The sequence below is a fragment of the Neofelis nebulosa genome, chromosome 13, assembly GCF_028018385.1.
Source record: "Neofelis nebulosa isolate mNeoNeb1 chromosome 13, mNeoNeb1.pri, whole genome shotgun sequence".
In the NCBI taxonomy this organism is placed as follows: Eukaryota; Metazoa; Chordata; class Mammalia; order Carnivora; family Felidae; genus Neofelis; species Neofelis nebulosa.
In genome coordinates, this window is record NC_080794.1 from 67,462,813 (window position 1) to 67,485,703 (window position 22,891).

Genomic DNA, 22,891 nt, shown 5'->3' on the forward strand with positions numbered 1-22,891 from the left:
CCAGGCCTGGAGCAGGAGGGATAAAGAGTCAGAGGTGAGAAGTAACAGTGTGTGTGTGTGGGAACCAGGAGAGAGAGGGATGAGGTGAGGCCAGATTATGGAGGCATTGCATATCCCGCTGGCTTTTTGTTGGCAGTGGGCACCCCTTAGGAATTGTGGGCAAGGGTGAGATACAGTTAGCAGAGGCATCAATCCTTCTCCAACCACCAGGAAACCCGGTCTCCCTTCTTGGTGGGAGGGAAAACAAAGGCTCAGAGAGGTGTGGCAGCTCCCCTAGAGGCTCCCAGTAGATTGTTTCCAGCAGCAAAACCAGAAGCTCTCTCCTTCCCAGAGATGGGGCGCTGGCAGCTGCTGGCTGCCTTCCCCTCCCTCGTTGCCCTCCCTCCCCTCCAGCAGGAGGGCCTCCTGCCCACTCCCTCCCTTCCACCGTGAGCTCTGCACAGGCCCTCTCCATCATTAGAGCAACCAGTGGGGTTCTGCTGTAATTAAAGGAAGCCAACGGGAGGGAGCAAAGCAGAGCAAGGGGAAAAAACAATCACCAACAAAACATCTTATTTCCCACGCACACTCCCTACAACCCGCGTCTATTGGCTTTCATGGGAACCTGCTTGCTTTAAATACAGCAAAGGGAAACCCCACAGGACGATGTGGGAAAGCCGGCTGTTAGTTACCATCAGGCTGCCAGGGTGGGGATTTACTCCTTTTTCCCCCCCGTCCCTACCCTGCATTGGCAAAACCAATCCAATGTTAGTATTGAAAGAGACCTCTAAGGTCATTTATTGCAACTTCCTTCCGAAGGCAGCCTGCCCTCCATGCTTTGCCCCTCCCGGACAGCATCTCTGACACATTGTTACCTAGCTCCCACACTCTCCAGCTCCCTAATTTGCTGGACCCAAGCTCAGGTAGGGATAGGAAGACACTTTAGGGAACAAACAAACAAACAAACAAAAAACCCAAAAATCTGGCCACCCACGCCTGCTGTCATTTACCGCCTGACTCCGGAAATGTCTAATTAATTCATTTATCCAATTAGCCCCTTGCTCTCTGAAATGCTTTTTCTTGGTTGCTGAGCAACCAGGATAGACTTTCAACACATGCACGCTGCTGGTGAATGAACCAGTAGTTTTTTCTTCACCCTGACACCCCTCGCCCACCCCCTCCCCTTTCTCCTTTTATTTTCCTGATGCACAGTAATGAAGACCATCTCCACCAATCTCCAGCCTTCTCACCTTCCCCAGGCCTCTGGATGTGTTTGCTGCCTGACTTAACACATCTCTGAAGGTAATTTTTATACCAGGCATTTGTCATGGACAAGGAGAATGACAGAATATACAGGTACACAGAGATGCGTTTGCAAAATAACGGAATGAGCCAGGCTCAGGTGGACCCAGGAAAAGCTTTGCTGGTGCCTGGGGGCTGGGGGGAGGGGACCCTGGCCAAGGTTAGGCTCAGAGGCGTTTGGGAAGAGGAGGGGCAGACTCTCTTTAAGGGACCAGGCATAAACAAGGGTCGCTTGACTAGGCTGCGGTTCCATTTGTTTTAAAGTCTGCCCTTCATGGGGAATTGTCATCCGTCCCCAGCCAGGAGCGCACTGTGAGCAGTAAACAGGACAGGGGTTTTAAGGGAGGCTGAAAGGGACAATATCAACCTAGGAAGGCGGGGAAGTGCCTTGAGGAATCATCCTTGAAGTATAACTTGCTCCTATTTCGGGATGTGAAAATGCCACATCCTGCTTCAATGAGTTAGAATGTTAGAACTGGACTTTGAGCCCAAACTTCCACCGTTCCTTGCTTTTACAGATGAGAAAATTGGAGCTTTGGGAGGATAAACAGTTTGCTCATAGCCAGCGTTTGGGTCTCCAGGGTCCCAGGCCTTCTCAGTTGACCACACTGCTTCTGTTTCATCTTATTAAGGGGCCCTTGTCCATAAAATGAGTCACTTGAGTCACTGACACTTACTTTTAAAAGTCAGCTTTTATTTTGGAAGAGCTGAAGCTGGCAGTGAAGATTTGCAGGGCACAAGGGTCTTGGCTTCTGTCTACTGCAGATGCCAGGGCATGTGATGCAGTCCAGTATTCACTGTGAATAGGGGCTGGTCCTCGCCCTCAGGGAGCCCCCACAATACTGGAGGGGATGGACAGTAGAGGGGGAGGGGCTCCTTCTTAGAAGGAAGCATTTAGTGAGGAGGATCTGCGCCATTTGACCTGGACCCAGGTCTTGTGGTTGAAGGGGCTGTGAGGGTAGGGTGGGGGTGGGGCCATTCTACCAAGAGGCAGCCTGGGCCAAGGTCAGGAGGTATGAGAGATTGTGACATGTTTGGGGACTGGAGAGTGGCTTAGGAATGGAGGCTTTGGGCCATTTGGCTTTCTGGGATACACAGTGGATGGCTTGGGGCTGCCCATAACGGCATCTGGAAAACGTTGCCTCCTGCTTGCCAGAATAGTAAAAGAGCACAGTTTTCTTATCTCTATGCATGGGTGGGTATGGAAAAGTGTATGTCAGGCTTTCTGGATGGAAATGACTTCCCTTCAAAGTTAGTTCATAAATAACGATGAAGGCCGTGAGATACGTACACACTGCACACGTATTTAGCTACTGCTGTGGACCAAACTCTCCAGGAGCAGAGTGTTCAGGAAAAGCAGCTGCCTAGAGAAAGAAATAACTATGCACTGTCGAAACCATTGGTACCCAGAGCCTCCTGTGGGACCAAGGGAAACATTTTATTGAGAAGGACCCATTCCTTGACACTCACCATTGGCGGCACTCACTCAATCTGCAATTTCAGAAGATAGTCAGAAAGGAACTGGCTGTGGACGATGATCACCCGATCAGGTTCTTCCAGTTAAACAGGAGCTTCTGTACATCTGAGCATTGCACTTTGGGGTAAAGCTCTCCTTTCTTCAGCCATCCAGCCAAACTCCCCTGATGTCAGGCACTCTTTTTTCATCAAGGCTGGGCTTGCTTTTAGAGAACCTAGAGATGGCAGGCAGCATTGTGGGATGCTCCTTAGTATAAAATCTCCTCTGGGGATTTTCTTAACAAAGTGGTTTGAATTCCTCTAGGAATTAAGCTGGGGGTGGCTATTTTTCTGGCTAAGACTTTTTATAATAAAAGGCATGCTGCACTGAAGGTCCCAGTGGTCTGTCTTTGGGGCAGTCAGATGCACACGCCAGTCTAAGGCTCTGGTAGGAACGAGTCTGTGGCCTCAGTAAATATTTGATACACCTGGGGCTTTGATGGATGAAGCCACTGTCTGCTTGGGTCTTCCTAGACCAGAAGGTGGAGTCTCCGGTAGCCATTGCCTCTTGTTCATTCCTTTGATTTTCTTTGGTGAAAAATGACTCTTGTCTTGGTGAGGTCTGTTAAATCCGTTCTTTTCCAAATGGGGCTGTTGGTGTATGGAGGGGATTGGAACTTTCTCTCCCTCTGGTCAGCCCTCGCCATCCCTTGGGTGATTCGGTTTCCCATTTTCTGGGATGTGCCCACAGGGTTTGTCTCCCACCCCACCCCCCGCCTTATATAAGGGGGTAGGGTGCATCTGGCGCCAGATTTCATTCAACCCTGTAACAATCCCCCCTTTATGACATCATTGCTTGTCACCATGGAAACATCCCCCGAGTCACAGAGACTGGATTGTGGCATCATAGCATCAGGCAGGAGGAGGGAGAGAGGAGAGAAGAGGAATGAGACTGCCCAGGGGGATGAAATTCCAACAAAATACCATTTGGTGGCAGGAATGTAGGATTTTTCTGTTTGGATCCTTGAATGGAGAGTCTGACCATGGCTTGCCAGAATAAACCTCACCTAAGAGAAGGAGGACGAGTGGTTACGGAATGTGGGTTCTGGCCTCTTTGTTCTTGCTGAGTATTAGGGAAAATACTTTTAATGAGACCTATCCTAGATTTTATACGTATTTCTCATTTGATTCTCATAAAATGTTCATGAACTATTAGAGCAGAGAGGTTAAATAACCTCCCTAAGGTTACAAAGCTGGGAAAGGCAGAGCTGAGAGTTGGAGGTAGGAGCCGTAGTCTGTGCCCTCACGTGGCTTACAGTTTTGTGTGTGCACACAGACAGTTATTAAGCAAATAAAATATAGTTAAGATTGTGGTAGATATGGAGAGAGTAAACATGGTGCTTCAGTGAGGAGGCATTGGAGAGTGAGTGGGAACTGACTTTTGTGTATTATTAAATTTGGGACACGGCTCTGCATCTAGTTGTGTGTGCTTAAACACACAACGCACTGCGCTCATAGAGGCTCTGACCTGCCTGAGCTTGTCTGCTGGGCCCTGTGACTGTGACCCTCTTCCCTAGCTGCTTTCCTGTGCCTGTACCCTGCTTCTCCATTTGTCTGCTCCCTTTTTCTGAAATATTCCTGCCAGTCCTCCTCCCTTGATCCTGTTTTTTCCTACCAATCCCCCCTCCTTCTCTCTCTCTGGACTGTAAACTCCTCAAGAGAGAGAAGATACTCTCATCTGGTATAAAACATCCTTGGTTTGCCCAAGAAGGCTAGAAGATCTGTTGCAAAAATTAATGCAGTGGCTCGTTTTATAGGAAAAAAAATTGGCTAGATTTCATACCGTTAAAAAATATTCTTATAGGGGCGCCTGGGTGGCGCAGTCGGTTAAGCGTCCGACTTCAGCCAGGTCACGATCTCGCGGTCCGTGAGTTCGAGCCCCGCGTCAGGCTCTGGGCTGATGGCTCGGAGCCTGGAGCCTGTTTCCGATTCTGTGTCTCCCTCTCTCTCTCTGCCCCTCCCCTGTTCATGCTCTGTCTCTCTCTGTCCCAAAAATAAATAAAAAACGTTGAAAAAAAAATTAAAAAAAAAAAAAAAAAAAAGAAAAAAAAAAAAAAGAAAAAAAAATATTCTTATAGACTTATCAGATTTTGGCTCCTAAATAAACGAATAAGTAACAAGTGTGCATTAGGAGAGAATTCCCCACACAAGTGAAATGACCAGTCATGTTTAGTTGAGTAGCTTGTTTGCTGTTGTTGGTGTGGTTCATGCTGATTGTGATTTCCTATTGTATTTATGTGGTCCAACAACATTTTCTGTTAGGAGAATTGGTCCTAGTGTGTAAGATGGTGGCAGGTAACTTAATGCTCTTCAGGTTTCTATGAGCTGTAGGTGCTGTGCCATGGGCCACCTCTGGGCATTCCTATCCTTGTGCCTCACTTGGGCAATAGATGGGTCTAGCGAAGCCTACTGCTCTTCATTTGTGCCACCTTGCCGAGCTTTTAGGAGTATTTGCTGCTTGAGTTCAGTTCTCATCATTGCTTTCCTAGGATATAGGGTAGACAAGTCCCTACTTGGCTTCCAAAGTCCAGGTTACCCATCTCTGGTGAGCATCATACTGATTGGAGCTCTGCTATTATGCTTTACTGTGACAGGTGTGTGTGTGTGTGTGTGTGAGAGAGAGTGTGAGCGTGTGCACGCATGTGCGCGTGCACGTGGTATGCATGTGTGTGCACACAGGTACAGTTCTTAATTAGTAAACCATATTAAATGCACTTACAATCTAAGCTTGTTCTTTCTAGGACCTAGAGTGTCTCAATCTGACTGATAAGGGGGCCGTTTATTGATTGCATCAGGACCATTTATGACTGGCACATTACAGAACTAGTAAGTGGCTTATTTTTTTAAGGGATGCATGAGGAGTCATATAATGAATTAGTTAAAACCCCAGGCTTAGGAGTGAGATAGAGACGGTTTTGGATCCTGGTTGGGCCTCTTACTTGCTAACTGATCTTGAGCAATTGACTTAGATTCTCTAGTTGTAAATGCCTTCATTTACAAAATGGGCATGAATCTTAGATTCATCATGGCATGGATGTTTAGATTCACTGAGATACATCTGTAAAGTCTTTTTTTTTTAAATACAAAATTTATTGTCAAATTGGTTTCCATACAACACCCAGTGCTCATTCCAACAGGTGCCCTCCTCAATACCCATCACCCACCCCCCATTCCCTCCCACCCCCCATCAACCCTCAGTTTGTTCTCAGTTTTTAAGAGTCTCTTATGTTTTGGATCCCTCCCTCTCTAACCTTTTTTTTTTTTTTTTAACACCTGTAAAGTCTTAACCACGTGCCTATCTTGTCAAAGTTAACTATAATTTAGTGGGTTAAATGTACTGTTTGTATTTCCTCCAATAATTTGTTAACACTTTTTGAACTCAGTGCAAAACTTTGACTATACCCTAGATCACATCTAGGTGTTTCAAAGTTTGAATTAGAAGGATCAAGATAATTGGCATTTTTATTCATCATTTGCAGTCTCCATAGGTGAAAAGGACCCAGGAAGTGTAACTCCTAGCATAGAACTGATTTCTGAGAACTGTCTCAAGTACTGGAGATGGTTTCCCAAGTGTGACCTTGACCTTATGGCTATAAGAGCAAATTAAACAGGTGTGGTCCTCTGCCTCCAAGAGCAAACGGTTCTCTTCACACGGTACTACCAGAGGGGAGATTCAGTCAGATGTGTATGTGAATTGACAGGCACACACGGACCAGGTGAGGGAGGTTACTCTGACCTTTAGGAATTCAGTTCATATTTCTGTATCCTCAGATATAAAGGTGCAGAAGGTAGGGGCTACTAGATACTTTTCTCCCCATGTGTTTATTGATGTGTAAAATACGTGCACTGAGTACACAGTCTTTTTTTTAACGTTTATTTATTTTTGAGAGACAGCGACAGAACATGAGCGGGTGAGGAGCAGAGAGAGAGGGAGACATAGGATCTGATGCAGGCTCCAGGCTCTGAACTGTCAGCACAGAGCCTGATGTGGGGCTCAAACTCATGAGCCATGAGATCGGGACCTGAGCCGAAGTCAGATGCTTAACCAACTGAGCCACCCAGGCGCCCCACGAGTCCACAGATTTTCATCTCATTTTTTACATATGAGTACGTGGATGTCACTCCACCACATAAATGAGGTCAAGCTGTAGAACTATGTATTCATTGCATTCCAGAAAGCTCCTTCATTACCCCTTCACATTGTATGGCCTTTCTCCCTGGAAGTAATCAATATTTTGATTTCTATCAAATTTTGCCTGTTCTTGAAACTCACATAAATGGAATAATACAGTGTTGTAGGCAGCTTCTTAGATGGCTCCCAACAATCTCTGCCTCCTGATACCCATGCGCTTGTATAATATCTTCCCTTTGGATGTGGACTGGCCTGTGTAACCTGCTTCTAATGAATAAGGTATGATACACATGATGGAATATCGCTTCCATGATTAGGTTACAAAAGACTCTAACTTGAATTTTCCTTACATTCTCTCTGGTCCTTCTCTGGCTCTTGTTCTGGTGAAGCAAGTTGCCATGTTGGGAGGTGCCTTCTGGGGAACATCTGGTGAACTGAGGCCTTTGGCCCGACAACGATATGGGTGATCCTGGAAGCAGATCTTCCCCTGGCTAAGCCTTGAGATCACTGTAGTCTGGCTGACACCTTGATCAGAGCCTTGGGAGCCACCCTGAGCTGGAGGACTCAGCTAAGGTGCACCAGAATTCCCGACCCACAGAAATGGTTGAGACAATAAATGTCTCTTGTTTTAAGCCACTAAGTGTTGGTGTAATTCAATAGTAATAGACAACTAATATGTATAGTATGTTCTGTTTTGTGTCTGGCCTTTTTCACTGAAGTCTATGTGAGATCTATCCCTAGTGATACAAGTATATTGATATTTAGCTATATTGATGTATATAGCTTCAGTTTGCTTTCTTTTATTTCTGTGAAGTATTACAGTGTAGGAATATACCCAAATTATTCATCCATTCTAAAGTTTGGGATATCTGGATTGTTTCAGTTTTTGGCTACATCACAACTTTTTTTACATTGTGTGTGTGTGTGTGTGTGTGTGTGTGTGTGTGTCTATATGCTCTACTTCCTCTTGATATATATCCAAGGGTAGAATAACTGGATCATAACATAGACTTTAGTAGATACTTCCAATTTTTCAAATGGTTACACTGATTACACTCCCTCTAGCAATGTATGATACTTCCCGCTTTGCCACTTCCTTGCCAAGGCCTGATATTTGTAATTAAAAAAAATTATTTCAGCCATTCTGTGGATGTGTAGTGGTATATGCCATGTGGGTTTTAATCTGATGACTATGGATGTTGACCATTTTTCATGTTTAGTGGTCATTTGGATATAATCTTTAGTGAAACATCTATTCAGATATTTCGCCCATTTTATATTATCTGTTTTTCACGTGGATTTGTAGGAGTTCTTTATATTCTGGATTAAAGTGCTTTGCTATATTTATTATTGAGACCTTTTTCCAGTTTGTGGCTTGCTTTGTTATTAATGGGATGCTCTTAATTTTAATGAAGTTAAATTTTTCAGTTTTTTCTTTTAAGGTTATAAAATCTTTGCTCATTCCTGTGTCAGGAAGATGCTTTCCTATGTTTTCTTCAGACATGCTTTGTTTTACGTTTTACATTTAGGCCAGTGATTCACCTGGAATTTCTTTTTTTGTGTGTGCTGAGTGTCTGATGTGAAGAAGGGGGTCAAATTTATTTCCTTTTCTCATATGTAACTCCAAATGACCCATTGTCATTCACTGAAAGCGTATGTTTATTGCAAATCAGGGGTCTTGTGTATGGCAGGTTTTGAGTTCTCTATTTGGTTCCATTTTTTTCTTTTCTGCTATCCTAACACCGGTGCTACCTGTCTTCATACTATAGCTTTATAATCTGTTTTATTATTTGGTAATTTAAGTTCATCAGCTTTTTGTGTTTTCTTCATGACTGTCTTGGCTCTTGGCCCTTTACATTATATGTATATGTAAAATCCATATATGTTTTAGAATCAGCTTGCCAATTTTCATACAAAAAAAAAAAGCCTGCTAGGATTTTTGGCTAGGATTACATTATATCAATGATCGGTTTGGAGAATATTGACACCGGTTTTTCTTAATTTCTTTCAGCAGTGTACCACAATTTTTAGTGGAAAGATTTTAGAAATCTTTTAATATGTTCATTTCTAGGAGTTTGATGCTTTTTTGATGCTATTTTAAGTGAAATTTTCAAAAGTTAATTTTCTAATTGTTTGATGCTAGTATTATGTTAGGTTCTTCTAAATTTTCTTTGCATACTGTCGTATCATCTATGAATAATGAAAGGATGTTTTCTTCCTTTTATTTGTACCTTTTATTTCATTTTCTTGCCTTATTACACAGGTTATAGCCTCCCTACAGTGTTGAGTGGAAGCAATGATGGCAGACATCTTTTGCTTGTTCCTGAGTTCAGTGGAAAACATTTAATAGTTAATAGTGAATCATCATGTTTGCTGTAGGTGGTTATAGAAATCTTTACCAGGTTAGGGATAAAAGTCTCTTTTTCAAGTCTGACATTTGATGATTATCTCTGATTGTATGGAAAAAGTAAAACCTAATCTATAGGAGGGAGGAATAATGATGAAAACATGAGTAAGAATCAGAGAGGCAAGAGAGAGAAGGAGATGAAGTATGCTAAGAAAAGAATACAAGAGGAATTTCCTAAGTGCTTCCTATGTTTCGGGCACCCTGAGAGCTGAGGTAGGTTGTGATCAATAGGTCACATGGCTAATGAGGGCTGGAGGTTGGGTGAGAACCCAGGTCTTCCGGAACCAGGGCTTATTCTTTCTGCTGTACTCAGAGGGAGAGTAAATAAAGGAAGACCTGAAAGGAAGGGAGCAGCTATTGTAAAGTCCTCTTATGGATTTTAGGACCCCGTTCTTTCCTATGTCTCCCCATCTCTTGTTTCTTTCTTCCTGTCTCTTTTTCAATCTCTGTTTCTAATTCAGTCATAATCTTAACCATGGACTCGAGCTCAGTCTCATGATGCTCTCCACAGGGGGGAATGGTGGTAGGTGTCTTCTTTCTCCTTCTATCCAGATCATATGAGGCTTCTCTGCTGTGGGCCACCTCTTATTTGAATTCAGTTTTTACGTAATGCCGGTTGACACGGTCAGTCAGATCACAATGGCTAGGGAATGAGATTAATGGGCATGGTCGGTGCCTCCTTGGTGTCTTGGTGTCCATGCTCTGCAAATAATGACCAGTCAACAGTCACTGGTCCACATGGAATAAGAGGGATGAGCAAGCTTCAGCCTGGAGTGAAGGGTGCACCCACCACTCCTCACCCTAGACAAGCCCAACGTTTTGTGGTGACAAGCCAAGCTTATCTGTGGCAACTAAGGCCTCTATCCTGGACCAGGCCTAGGTGTGTTTGCAAGCCTTGCTGCTGCCATGCTGCCTGAGCTTTCCACAGCTGGCTCTGTTCTCCTGTCGGTTTTGCTTCCTCTTTTGCAAAGTCTATCCTGAGGCTATTGTTTGGTTTTCTAGTCCTGACTGAATTAGGATGGTTCCATTTAAGGTGAAAACAATATAAAACAACCACAAAAAAAGCGCCAAAGAAGAAACCGAATAAAGAAGTGTTTTTTAGTCTTTGAAAGATGAATGCAAATGTGTTTTTGCAGTGTTTTAATACATTCGAGATGCTTCCCTAACATTAGCCAATCTATCATAGCCTGCCCGGGAACCTGGTGTATTTATTATGTTGCAGGAAAGTTTTTTTGAGGAAGAGGCTGAAGGGTAGGGTGAGAAGGTGCCTGCCTGAAGGCCCATGAGTCATCAGATTCATTACTGAAGCATTAAACTACCTGCTGGTCCCTAGGACTGGCCCTTGGAGGGGTGGTTCAGGGAGCGAGGTGTGGTGGGAATGAGGTCATTATCTGACATTTTCCTGTTGTTCTGTACAGGCAGTAACATTTATCCCACCCCAGGACTACAGCTCATGTCCTCTGAGTATGACCTTCTGGAGAAGTATGGATGAGTCAGCACTATCCAATCCCCATTCCTGGAGACAAAGCATTCAGTATGTGTGTGTGTGTGTGTGTGTGTGTGTGTGTGTGCGCGTGCGTGTGTGTGTGCATGTGTGTGCACACGTGCATGTGCATGTTTAGCAAAGAGGACCATTGAAATTGCTTGCAGCTCTGAGATTTTCTAACTTTTTCTGTTGTATGCAACATTTTAAAGTAGGAGGGGTGCTGCCTGACCAGACATTTGTTTAAAGCAGTAGGCAGTCTTAGTTCCTAGTAACATTCTAGTAGTGACGTAATTGATGTCACTTGTAGACACATGTGCCTGGTCTTAGAAAAACGTGAGGATGCCAAAATTAAATTCCTTAACTGGGCATTGATAGACCCCCTTGAACATACTTTGAGAGTCAACAAGGATGGGTCTCAACATTTCACATCTTCCTACGTTCTGACCTCAGGTGGCCTTCCGGATGGTGGTGCATGACCGTGGCATGCTTAATAGTAACGGTACTTTAGTAATAGTGGATCCTGTTGAAGTGAGGTGACTCTGTTACGTGGGGTTGACTAGTTGGGTTGACTAGATCTGGTCCACACTAGTGACTTTCAGAGGCCAAGTTCAGACCTGCAGAAGCAGCTGTTAATGAGTTCATACGTGTAAAGTGCTTGGCTGTATCTGGCACATAGTAAGCCCTCCATCAGTGTTAGTGAACGTGAATGCTATTGCTGAAAAAGAGGTGACGATTAACAGCCATCGGGACCTGGTAAAAGTAGGGTAGAGTCAGTGCTTGGGGACAACAGCACCATTTAGGCTGAGAGAGAGTATTCAGTGCTGGAGAGTACAGGAGACTTAGTGCTTTACCTGCCTCTGACCCTTCTGCTGGGTTCAACCTAGTTGGGTCACGTGCGCTCTGGAGTTGTGCCTCCCACAGCCTCCTGAGGGCAGGGACCATGTCTACCTCAGCAGTCTCTGGCCTGAAGCGTGTGCTCAAAAATACGTTGTTGAAAAAATGGGTGATGCGCTCAAAACGCTTCAACAGTGAGCTGTGGTATTTCCCTAAGTTTATATTCTCTGAACTAACAGCATTGTGCCCACAGTGAGGTCCTGCTCTGCTCTCCCACTGAGGGTACAGCTGCACTGAGTACCCTCAGGTCTGGGGGCTCAAGGCAAATTAGATTATCTTTCCCTGAGAGACCAAGCCAGGGAAGGACATTGGAACCCTACTGTAAAATAAACTATTAAAAAAGATAGGTTCGTTTAGCCTGGAGAAGAGAAACCTGGGGGTCCAGAGCTCTTAGTATTTGAAGAGCTTCTGGGCAGAAGAAGGCAAGAATTGTTCTTTATAGCCTTCTGGATAAAAGTTTGTTGGGAGATGAGAAATTGCAGAAGCTGTTTTTGTTGCGCTGTAAGGAGGGACTTTACCCTGGGGAGAAGTGGTTAGCAGAGTCTCAGGGGAGCTTTTTAGGTGGCTGTCCTGGGGTGTGCAGAGGACTTTGGAATCCACCTTCAGACTTGCTTCCAAAGTAGAAGTTAAATGGGATGAGAACAGGCTTCTCTTGCTTGTGGAGAAGTGAAAGCTGTTGAGGCAGTCAGGGTTGGTGAGAACCTTATCCATCTTGAACGAGAAATGAAGGAACCCACCATTTCCTGAGCACTGTCTCTGTATCAGAGCGTTGTTGGGTGCTTTCTTTAACAGACTTACTTGTCTTGGAACACGTTAAGGTGAGTAGTAGAGAAGGAAGCACTCAGGTGGAGTCAGTTGGCCAAGGCTCACATCCTTTCCAGTCATCTCCTGGGACCCTGTGCTGTCATGTTGATACTTTTTTAATACCACACCCACTTTTTCCTCATCTAAATAAATGATTTGCAGGTAGAACAGACCTGCTTCAAACTCTTCTGGAACTTTCTTCAGGGGCTTGGATGGGTTTTTGCCTTGTCAGCCAAGACTTTCCTCTTTCCTGCGGAGTCCTTGCCCAAGGCTCTCAATTGAAGTGTCCCATTTCTCCCCCTTCCCCTTGGTGGAGAGTTCCAGAAAGCTTTCTGTTGACCTTCCTTTAATTGCTAATAATTATTCAATTTTATGTAGCCCAGAGTGATAAATATTCATGAATAGCACAGTGCATCAGGATCCAACACTTTAAGCTATTGTGTTTTTTTAATTAAACTGAAACATGGAATTAAATGCAATAAAAGGGAAAAAAAAAGAGAGAGCATATGTACGTATCTATTTCAGTCCTGCTGTGGGACTGTGTGGGAGGCAGATCGGAAGCTTTGACCTGGATGTTGTGATGTTCTGTCTTAGAGTTTCTAAAGGAGACACCTAAAATATCTGGACCTGGCCAGGTTCATTCATTCATTCACACATTTTTTTCATTAATTCACTCAGCACATATTTACTACCATGAGCCCTCACAGTGCCTCTCAGTGGGCTACAAATAGACTAGAACAGGACCTAAGGAGCTCACGATTTAGTCCTGGAAGAGATAGGCACACAAATCAGCCATGCCGGAACTGCTTGGTGAGCATAGGTAAAGCATGAAATAGAGTGTTCCCAGAGGAGCAGAGCGTAACTTCCCCGGGCGGTTGATAAAGTGGCATAGGGGTGGCGTAAGCCCCGTCAGGACTTATTAGTTGGTCCCGTGTACGATGCTTCTTTCTTTAGCCCACTGAGTCTCATCTCCCTTTCCCTAGAGAGTCTGTGGAGGCTGTGGACTCAGAAGTTGGACTGCTTGGGCTCATCTCAGTTCTGATGCTTACAGTGGGTGAATATGACCCAGTGCAATGTTAACCAACCCTGAGCCTCAGTTTTCTTATCTGTGATATGGGGATTATCACAGAACCTACCTCACAGGGCTGTGGTAAGGGCTACACTAGCCGATGCGTGTGAGGTTTCCAGAATGGTGCCTGGCGCACAGAATGTGCTCAACTATAGACGTGCCAGCCACCATTGCTGTTTGCTCTGAGGCCTTAGTCCATGAATTCTTGTGGCTTCTCTCCTGCTGTGGACTTCTCGGTTCTCTAGAGACCTCTTGTGAGGTTTGGCTCCATGAGGAGGCAGGCAAACGGCAGGTGAGCTATTGTTGAGAGTTCCAGAATACTGCTGAGAGCTGGCCTCGGGAGCCAGTGAGAGGAAGGCAAAGGCAGGGCCTTAACAAATACCTTCCAGAAGGCCCCCTCAGAGATGGGGCGGGAGCCTGGGTTGGGCACCTTGGGGAGCAGAGAGCAGGAGGGACAGCGGGAGGGGAAAATAGCACACCTTCCCGTGAATGCCACCTTGGATCCCTGCGCTCTGTGGGGAGGAAGACGCACTCACATGTGGGTGTAACACATGCTGTACTCCGTGGGTCGTGTTTTCCTGCTTTAAAATGGGAAATGTGAGTTATTTATTTGTAGCACATGCATGGTGAGATGCTCATGAACCAGCCTGGGGATGTTCTCCAAGTAAACAAACCCACTTTCTGGAGAGGCGGTTTCTTTTTACAGCGCCAGAGATAAAGTAGCCCCAGAAAGCGCACCACTGCCAGTTTCTAGCACCTCGACGTCCCTTCCTGGCTCCGAGAGGCCCATCTCTGCCATCCTCCCCCACCCCCGCCTGCAGCGTCAGCCCTCCCACTGAGTACCACCCAGCTTGCCTTTTTGTGTCAGTTCATACTGTAGCTGTTTCAAGTCAGAGGTGGATGGGGTTGCCAAGTGGAAGAGGTTGTGGCTGTGAGGAAAAGGCCCTGGGGTCACTGTCTGATAGGATGACCCATTAGGGTTGATTTTGTTTCCGAGCCTTGGTTTAAATACGAGCTCTGTGTGGTTTTTAATACACCACCGGCCCTCTCTGAGCCTAGTTTCTTCATCCATAATGATAGGATTGATCAGAATGTAAAGGCAGAGTCCTTACTGTAACTGTCCAGGCCTCATGTAACTGATTGGCCCTTGTCACTATGCTCACCTTACCTCTTGCTTGCTCCCCTGGTTTACTCGGTCCAGCTGCACTGGCATCTCTGTTCCCCCATAGATCCCAAATGCTCCTGCCTCAGGACCTTTGCATGGACTCTTCTCTCTCTCTCTCTCTCTCTGAAATGCTCTGTCCCTACCTAGCTGCATGTTTCATTTTCTCACCTCCTTCTGAAAGGAGATGAGAATTTTTTTTTTTTTTACTGAAAATTGCCTTTGTGTGAGGCCTGCCTTTGGCCCCCAATTTACAATTGTGTATCTCTCCTCACATTCACCTTCTTTCCCTGCTTTCGTTTTCCTCAGGAACCCTCTTGCATATTACCCATTTTAGTACTGCCTGTTACTTATTGGCTGTCTCTCCCATGGGCATGCAGGCTCCACGAGGACAGAGCATTGATGCATTTTGTTTCCAGCTCCCACATGGTGCAGCCTGTGGTGGGGAGTGTGACAGAGATGGGGAAACTCAGCAAAGCAAGGTGGTGGAGACACTTTGTGATCACAAGCTTTCTGGTTCTTTATCTCCTGAACTGTGAGAAGAAACAGCCTCCCCAGAAAGCAGTTTGTTTACTTGGAAAACAATCTGCATGCTGATTCTGCTCGGTGCCTAATAGATACTTGCTGAAGGAAAGAATACAAGGCCAAGCCTGGGGCCGTATGGCCTGGACTGCTCCTCTTATCAGCTCTGTGAACCTGAGCCAGCTCCTTAGACTCAGTGACTTTAGTTTCCTTCTTTTTCAAAAGGGGGTAAATGTGTAACTACCTTGTGGGGTTGTTGGGAGCTGTCCACGCAAGGCTGAAGAAAGCCTGCATCTTGGAGGTGCTCAGCAGGTTAGCTTTTATTTTTAAAAGTGCTTTCAGTTCTCATACTCTACTTAACGGACAGAGGGTTAAGGATCTTGGGTTGAGCCCTCAAGAAAGGACTCCCATAGGCACTAATATGGTTCGTGCATCCTGCCTCTGATGCTGCCTGAGAGGAGGGTGGGGGCTGCTGGACAGATTGTAGGGGGTGCAACTTCATCCAGTGCTTTCATGTTGCTAAAGTCTTAGGAGACTGGACAGCGAGGCAGAGGAGAATTCTAAATTGACCCCTGGTTAGGAAATTCAGATGCCCTGGGTTCAGTACCCGGAGGGAGGTTGGGATGAAGGGACCTGGCTCTGGGCCCTGAAGCAAGCTGGGTGCCAATCTTGAGGGTGGATGCAGGCAGCTTCTGGTCTTCTCTCCTCCCCAGATCTTGCTTAGTCTTGGCCCAGGATCTTACCTATTCAGATCCTCCCTGGCATCACCACCAGCCTGGGGGTCACTGGCTTTTAGCCAGTATTCCAGGGAATCTGCTTACCCAGGACATCTAAGCATGCTTCAGCTTAGGTCCTTACAGAGCTCAGAGGAAGACCCCGAAGGTCCCAGTGGTAGGGACAGTTACTCTCACCCTGCCCACCACATTCCCTGCAGTAGGCTAGTCAAATCAAGGTGACCTTGGAGCTGAGTCTTGAAGGGTTCAGAAAGCTGAGGAAGTCTTGGAAAGAGAAAGCCTTTCTTGTTTGGGCATAGTCATCAAATAGGAAGCGTAAGTTTGGGTTTCTGTTTGCCCCTTGGTCTTAGAGACAGCATATCCTTCTAATGGCGAGAGTGCCTGAGAGTCTCCGTGCCTTTCCTTCAGAAATAACGGATGCTTAGAAGGGAGCCCCAATTGTCTGACCCCTGCTGGCCCTCCCACTTGCTTGTTTATGGAGAAGTAGAAGAGAAGAGGCCAGCCAAGACCTACCTGGTGCTTCAGGGAAGCTTCCAGGATGATTTTGCTCCCAACATGAAGCCCTGAGGACAGGATGCCTGAAAATGGGAGAGAAAGGTATTTTTATTCTTTTGCCTTGGTGCTGTTGTGATGGCTCCTTGTATTTATGCTGTGGGTAACTTTTGGTGCCAGCTGATGTTTACTGCCTGACTCTTATCCCAGCCAAACCATCCAAGCTGGGAAGAGATGGGGAAGCCAGTTATATAAGACTGGTAATTCTGGAGTGGATTAGCCCTGGGATTCACAGGGTCTGGCTCAGCGCCCGGCAAGGCCTGGGATGGGCCTACCTCAGTCAGCTTGGCTGCCATAAGAGATACTGTAGGCTGGGAGTCCTGGGCCCCGTGCATTGGCACAGACTGTCGTGTGGCAGAGTGGCACAGTGGTCCCTCACTAGACTTTAGAGCTGGTCAGCCCCGCTCGATGCTAGCTGCTTGTGGGACCTCTGGACCGCCTTGGACTCACTCTGCTGCTCGGGCAGCTCATCTGTAAAATGGGGATGATGGTAATGATGCTTATCGTAGGAGGTTTTTGTGGAGATTCAGTGGGCCATTCCACGAACATACACAGCACCGGGCATTTGTTTAGAGAGTAACTCAGGAAATGTTGGTGTTGATGAGTAGAGAGGTGGGCAGTGAATGGATAGTGGTCGTGCCGTGAGAGGCCAGCTGTGGAGGAGGACCACACTGAGTGTTGCAGGAACGTGGAGGCAGCACACAGCCTGTGTCTGCGAGGCAGAGAGAAAGGGAGCCCCAACTCGAGTCCAAGCGTGGGCGTACTGGTCATCCCTGGTGTCGCCTTTGACAACAAGTCTGCTGCTCCCTGGCCCCAAGGGAATCCTTTTAGTGGCAGAGGCTGTGAGGGCCATCCACCAGTGCCTTTCTTGAGTGAGATCACAGGGCCGTGGGCCTTTAATGCACCCTCCCTGCCCAGCCAGGATGGGGAGGCAGCAGCTGCAAGGGTCACCTGCACCTGGCATCCTGCACATCCAGACCCAGGGGACATTCTTCCTTCTGTTTGACCTGCATGTTCTGAGCCCCTGGGCCCAACACTGTTCCCCCAGTTTATTGGAATTCCTTACCTGCTGACTCCATCCCTGGCCCACCCTCCCCACCTCTGCACCCTCACAAAACTTATAAATGCCTAGAAAGAAGACATGACTACATGCAAGGTTTTTTTTTTTTTTTTTTTTTTTTTTAATAGGGGGCACATTGACTTTTTGGGCAGAGAAATTCTTTCTGGTGCTGACTGTCATGAGCACTGAAGGACTTAGCACCCCTGCTCCCAGCCGGCATCACTGGCATTGTCCCCACCCTCTTCCAGATGTCCTCGGGGGCTGGCACCTGCCCCATTGAGACCTGCAAGAGCTGAGGTGGCATGGATGTTTGCTTCTCCTCTTGTGGGTTTCTTTGCTGACTCTGCTTTCTCTTTGGGGTTGGCTGACCCCCCTCCTGACACTTTACTCCTCATTGCCTGGTGGTGGTGAGGTCCTACAGCGCTGGTGGGGGTGGGTAGGCAGTCCCGGGGAGAAGCACAGCTGTGGCAGCGGAGTGAATGCAGACGGAATGAAAGTGGGCAAGCACAGGTGGCCCGTGGCACGGGGTGTCCCTGGAGGGGCGTCTGGCTCTGATTCTCTTGCAGACCCTGCTTGTCAGCTTGTCTGTGGTGAGAGGAGGTCAGGGAGGAGGGCACTGTGTCTCTGGAAGTGAAGCTCTGAGCAGGGGTCTGGTATTCCCGGAGGCAACAGGGACTCTGTAGGAGTGCTCTCCAGGTCTCAGTTTTGTGGGGGAAGGCATCTCCCGGGAAGGGGCGACAGGACCAGCGGTGACCAGCTTGGGGCTGGGGTGGGGAGGCACAGGAACTGCCAATTGCCGCAGACTCAGGCTGCAGAAACATCTGCCTTACTCACCCCTGCAGCCAGCATTCTGGGCAGATAAAGTGATGAATAACTGATCGTCGTGAGCTCTAGAACACCCACACTCAGTAAACTACAGAGATGAAAATCTGGGGTCTCCATGGGGCTGGCTCTACTCTGGTATAACAAGCTTGAAAGGTTCAGGAACCTTGGGAGGGAGCCCGATGAATTCAGAATGCCACACCACTCTTCCTTTGACCTGTTTCCCTGCCTCCCTTTCACCCTCCCTACCATTTCCTAGGTATTCTGTTCCCATCCCTCTTCCTTTCTCCTTGTGTTTAGAACCTTTTGCGTACCTGATGGAAAGGACCCAGGCTCCTGGGGCGAGCCCCATGTATCCGGCGGTCTCTCTCAGAACCACAAATCCATCCCTCTCTCAGGCTCTTCATTCATCTATCCACCCACCCACCCACCCTTCTGTCCGTCCATCCATCCATCCACCCACCCCAACCCTGCTTAACATCCTCCCTCCATCAAGATGGCCTGTCTTTCCCAGCTGGATAGTAAGCTCCATCAATCAGAGCATGTAACTGATACTTAAAAATCACCCAACCTGTCTGGCCTGGGGAATGCCACACCACTCTTCCTTCTGACCTGTTTTCCTGCCTCGCTTTCGCCCTCCCTACCATTTCCTAGCTATTCTGTTCCCATCCCTCTTCCTTTCTGGGGAAGTGCTGTTTGAGACACTTAGGAGCCCTCTGGGTCTCTTCCCCTTTCCTGCTGCCTCCAGGTAAGGAGTGGGGCTGAGTGAGTGGAAAAGCCCTTTCTTGATACAAAATGTCACTAGCGACTGAGCTTTTTTTAATGGTGAATATCTGTATTCTCTTTTATGAGACAGCCCCACGTTCAGATGTCTGGGAGAGGTCACACCGAACACAAATACACATTAAGGTATAAATGACTGATGTGAAGTTGTCCTTCGAGTGTGAGGGTGTGCTCAGAGCAGGGGCTGGGAGAGCATGAGGTGTGGCTGGAACCACGCAGGAGTAAGGTACAGGGGTGTGGCTGGAAGGGTACCATGCAGGAGTAAGGTACAGGGGTGTGGCTGGAAGGGTACCATGCAGGAGTAAGTACAGGGGTGTGGCTGGAAGGGTACCAGGCAGGAGTAAGTACAGGGGTGTGGCTGGAAGGGTACCAGGCAGGAGTAAGGTACAGGGGTGTGGCTGGAAGGGTACCACACAGGAATAAGTACAGGGGTGTGGCTGGAAGGGTACCACACAGGAATAAGTACAGGGGTGTGGTTGGAAGGGTACCCTGCAGGAGTAAGGTACAGGGGTGTGGCTGGAAGGGTACCATGCAGGAGTAAGGTACAGGGGTGTGGCTGGAAGGGTACCACGCAGGAGTAAGTACAAGGGTGTGGCTGGAAGGGTACCAGGCAGGAGTAAGTACAGGGGTGTGGCTGGAAGGGTACCACGCAGGAGTAAGTTACAGGGGTGTGGCTGGAAGGGTACCATGCAGGAGTAAGGTACAGGGGTGTGGCTGGAAGGGTACCACACAGGAATAAGTACAGGGGTGTGGCTGGAAGGGTACCACGCAGGAGTAAGGTACAGGGGTGTGGCTGGAAGGGTACCACACAGGAATAAGTACAGGGGTGTGGCTGGAAGGGTACCACGCAGGAGTAAGTACAGGAGGAGAAGCCCTTCAGGACTCTCCTGGGCCAGTGGTTTCAAACTGAAAGTAGTAATTTCATCGTATCAAAGCTTTGGCTCACTGGTAGCTCTTGAATCCACTGTGCATTTGGAGAGAGTGGTGGGGAGCTTAGCGCTAGAGGTCATAGCTTTGGAGCCTGTCTGTCCTGGTTCCAATCTTGGTTCGCACGTCCTAGCTGTGTGCCCTCAGATAAGTTCTAAGCCTGAGGTTCTTCATCTGTACCATGGAGATAGTAATAATACTGTTCTCATAGGGTCGTCCTGAGGGTTTGATGAGATAAGGCGTGCACTTCGCTTTGCAGAGTGCCTGGCACATCATGGTTCAAAACATGAGTCACCGTCATCATCGTCACCGTCATCATCGCCACCCTCATCATCACCCTCATCCATAGCTTTGGGAGAGGAATCTGGAGCAAAAGTAGGAGGCATCTGCGTACCTGAACCATCAGCCACAGCAGTGCCAGGTTTAGCAAATAAAAATATAAGCACATTTACTCATTATTTATCTGGAATCCACATTCCACTGAATGTCCTGTATTTTATCTGGGAAGCCTCATCAATCAAGCCTCTCAGAAGCCAGGTCTGGATCTCCTCCCCCAGCTTGATCCTAACTAGGATGGCCAAGAGGGGTCCGGGAGGAGGCGGGGGATGGGGAGGAGGCGGGGGCAGGAGGGGTGGCTGGGGTGAGGGGCTGTGTGCGTGGGGGGGACTCAGCAGAGCTGCGTGCTCCGTGGATGCGGAGGGCGTTATGAATCAGAGCGCGTAGACGCCAGCACCTGCCAGCAGGCCGTGGGCACGGAGACTAGCAGCCCGTGGGGTGGTGCTCCACGCCGGTTCCCAGTGGCAGCGGCACAGCAGTGGGGACCGCTTCTGTTTTCTTCTTGAGAGAAGCAGCCAGCGGAGCTCTGAGTTTTCTCACCCTGGTGGGTGTGTAGGGCACCTCCCTCCAGTTTTCTCCTGTTCCTGCTCATTTCCTTCTTCTCTGTCCTCCTGTCCTACCCCTGGCCCCACCTCATCTCTTCCTCTCTACCTGCCTCCCCCTCCCCCCGCACCAGACTTTTTGAGAGAGCTGGTGTGGGAGGGATTCTGACGCATTCCTGGTTACCTGCTGTTCCAAGCCCACAGGCTTCTGCCCCTCCACGTGCTGACTCCCAGACCGTCCCTTGGCAGCATGGCCCGAGCCCCCAGCAGCAAGGGAACATCCGAGCGCAGGTTCTGTGTGACCTGGGGGAGATGAGCCGCTTCCACGCCCCTCCAGGTGCGCAAGGCTGCCGGGGAAGCGAGGATGTGATGTGCAAAGGTGCCATCGTTTTTAGTACACCCACCTCCTCTGGGTGACACATCGGGTTAACATTCTGTTGTTCCATCTATTTTGGGGGCTCTAAACTCTGGCCCCCATTCTTTTTGCCTTGGCGTAAAAGAGCCTTCATGTCTCGTCCACTTATTTTTCACCTTTTTTTTGGTCTACTTAATTTTTTCTTGCTGTTTCTCCCATCACTCCTCCTCCCACATGAAGTCCCAGGTAAATGGAAGCGCTTTTCATTCTGAGAAAGCTCTGTGCCCCTCATACTTTCAGGCCTTTGTGCATTGTGTTTCTTCTGTCTTTGCAAGATCTACTCATCCTTCAAAATTCGGCTCAGATACCTCCTCTTCTGAGAAGCCCTCTTGACCAGCCCCTGGCAGGCTTGACCTTCAGGGCTCTTTCTCCTATAGTCAGCTTTGTCCGTAGTGCCAATGAAGCCCTTGTTGAAATTGCCTTGTGAAATTGTGATTGTTTGTTTGTATATCTGCCTCTTTATCCCCGTTGGAAGTTCCTCAAATCATGTCTTTTAATTATCCCTGCCGCAGGGCCTTTGCATGTGCTTTTGGATTTTCATGGAACACCGTCATCCTGTCACTGTTCACGAAATAGGCCCCGTATCAACCCTCAGATCTCAGCTTAGATGTCACCTTGTCAGAGATGCCTGCCCTGACTCACCTTACCCCTAGATGATTATTTATTACAATACCCTGTTTTCTCTTACAATAGTTTATTCGTACCTGAAATTTATTTCTATTTTGTCAGTCTTCAGCACTGGAGGATGGCACCAATGAAGGCAAGCCCCTCTTGGCTGGTTCACCATCATGTCCCCATGTCTTGGCCCAGAGCCATTTGTGGATAAGCTGGAGAAAGGCATTTGTGGAGAGAGGCACGTGCAGCAGAAACACTAAAGGCCAGGAGAAAAGGAATTCCAGATCAGGATTCCCTAGAGGTGGTTAACAGAGAAGGGATGTGGGGCTGATTTCTCTGTAACTGTACCTTCCCATCTTGTCTGATCGGAGCACATACCTCCAGTGTGTACCATTATCATTTCTTTCCCTTTGTACATTTTAGTTTTAATACATGTTTCCTTGGAATTCTTCCATTTGGTTACTGTCTAACCAACAGGAACGTCCTTGTTCTGCAAATATGTAAGGTGTTTGATGAACAGCGGCTAGAGTGCCTGGGTCAGCTCTGGGATTTGCACACCAAAGGGCTGGAGTGTCCTTTGTCCCTTGCCTGCAGGTGGGAGATTCCCTTATAAATGTGGGAGCACTCAAAAAGGCCCATTCTTGGTGGTGACGCCTTTCTCTGGACCCTGGAACCCCTCCAGGTAAGGGTGTGGACTTGAGGATCCGAGCATTGACTCAGAAGTCTAGTCCCTGGAGCCCCTGCTAAGAGGGTAGGCCAGCCACCCGGGGAAGGGCCCTGAGAGATTATCCGCTCAGAGCCCCATGCCTTCTTACAGGGGGAAACCATGGCTC

At 47.7% G+C, this 22,891-nt stretch overlaps 1 protein-coding gene and 1 long non-coding RNA gene across 5 annotated transcripts in view; both read left to right on the forward strand.

The window, feature by feature from the left end:
* SORCS3 (sortilin related VPS10 domain containing receptor 3) overlaps positions 1–22,891 on the forward strand; it is a 596,149-nt gene that overhangs the window by 21,443 nt on the left and 551,815 nt on the right. The window lies entirely within an intron of this gene.
* LOC131493344 (uncharacterized) lies at positions 3,648–20,606 on the forward strand. Of its 2 annotated transcripts, none has more exons than XR_009252577.1 (4): positions 3,648–3,834; positions 5,286–5,341; positions 5,538–5,622; positions 20,362–20,606. It is a non-coding gene; the product is annotated as an uncharacterized LOC131493344 (long non-coding RNA). The 2 variants fall into 2 exon arrangements; XR_009252578.1 differs by having other exon boundaries at positions 3,660–3,834; positions 20,410–20,606.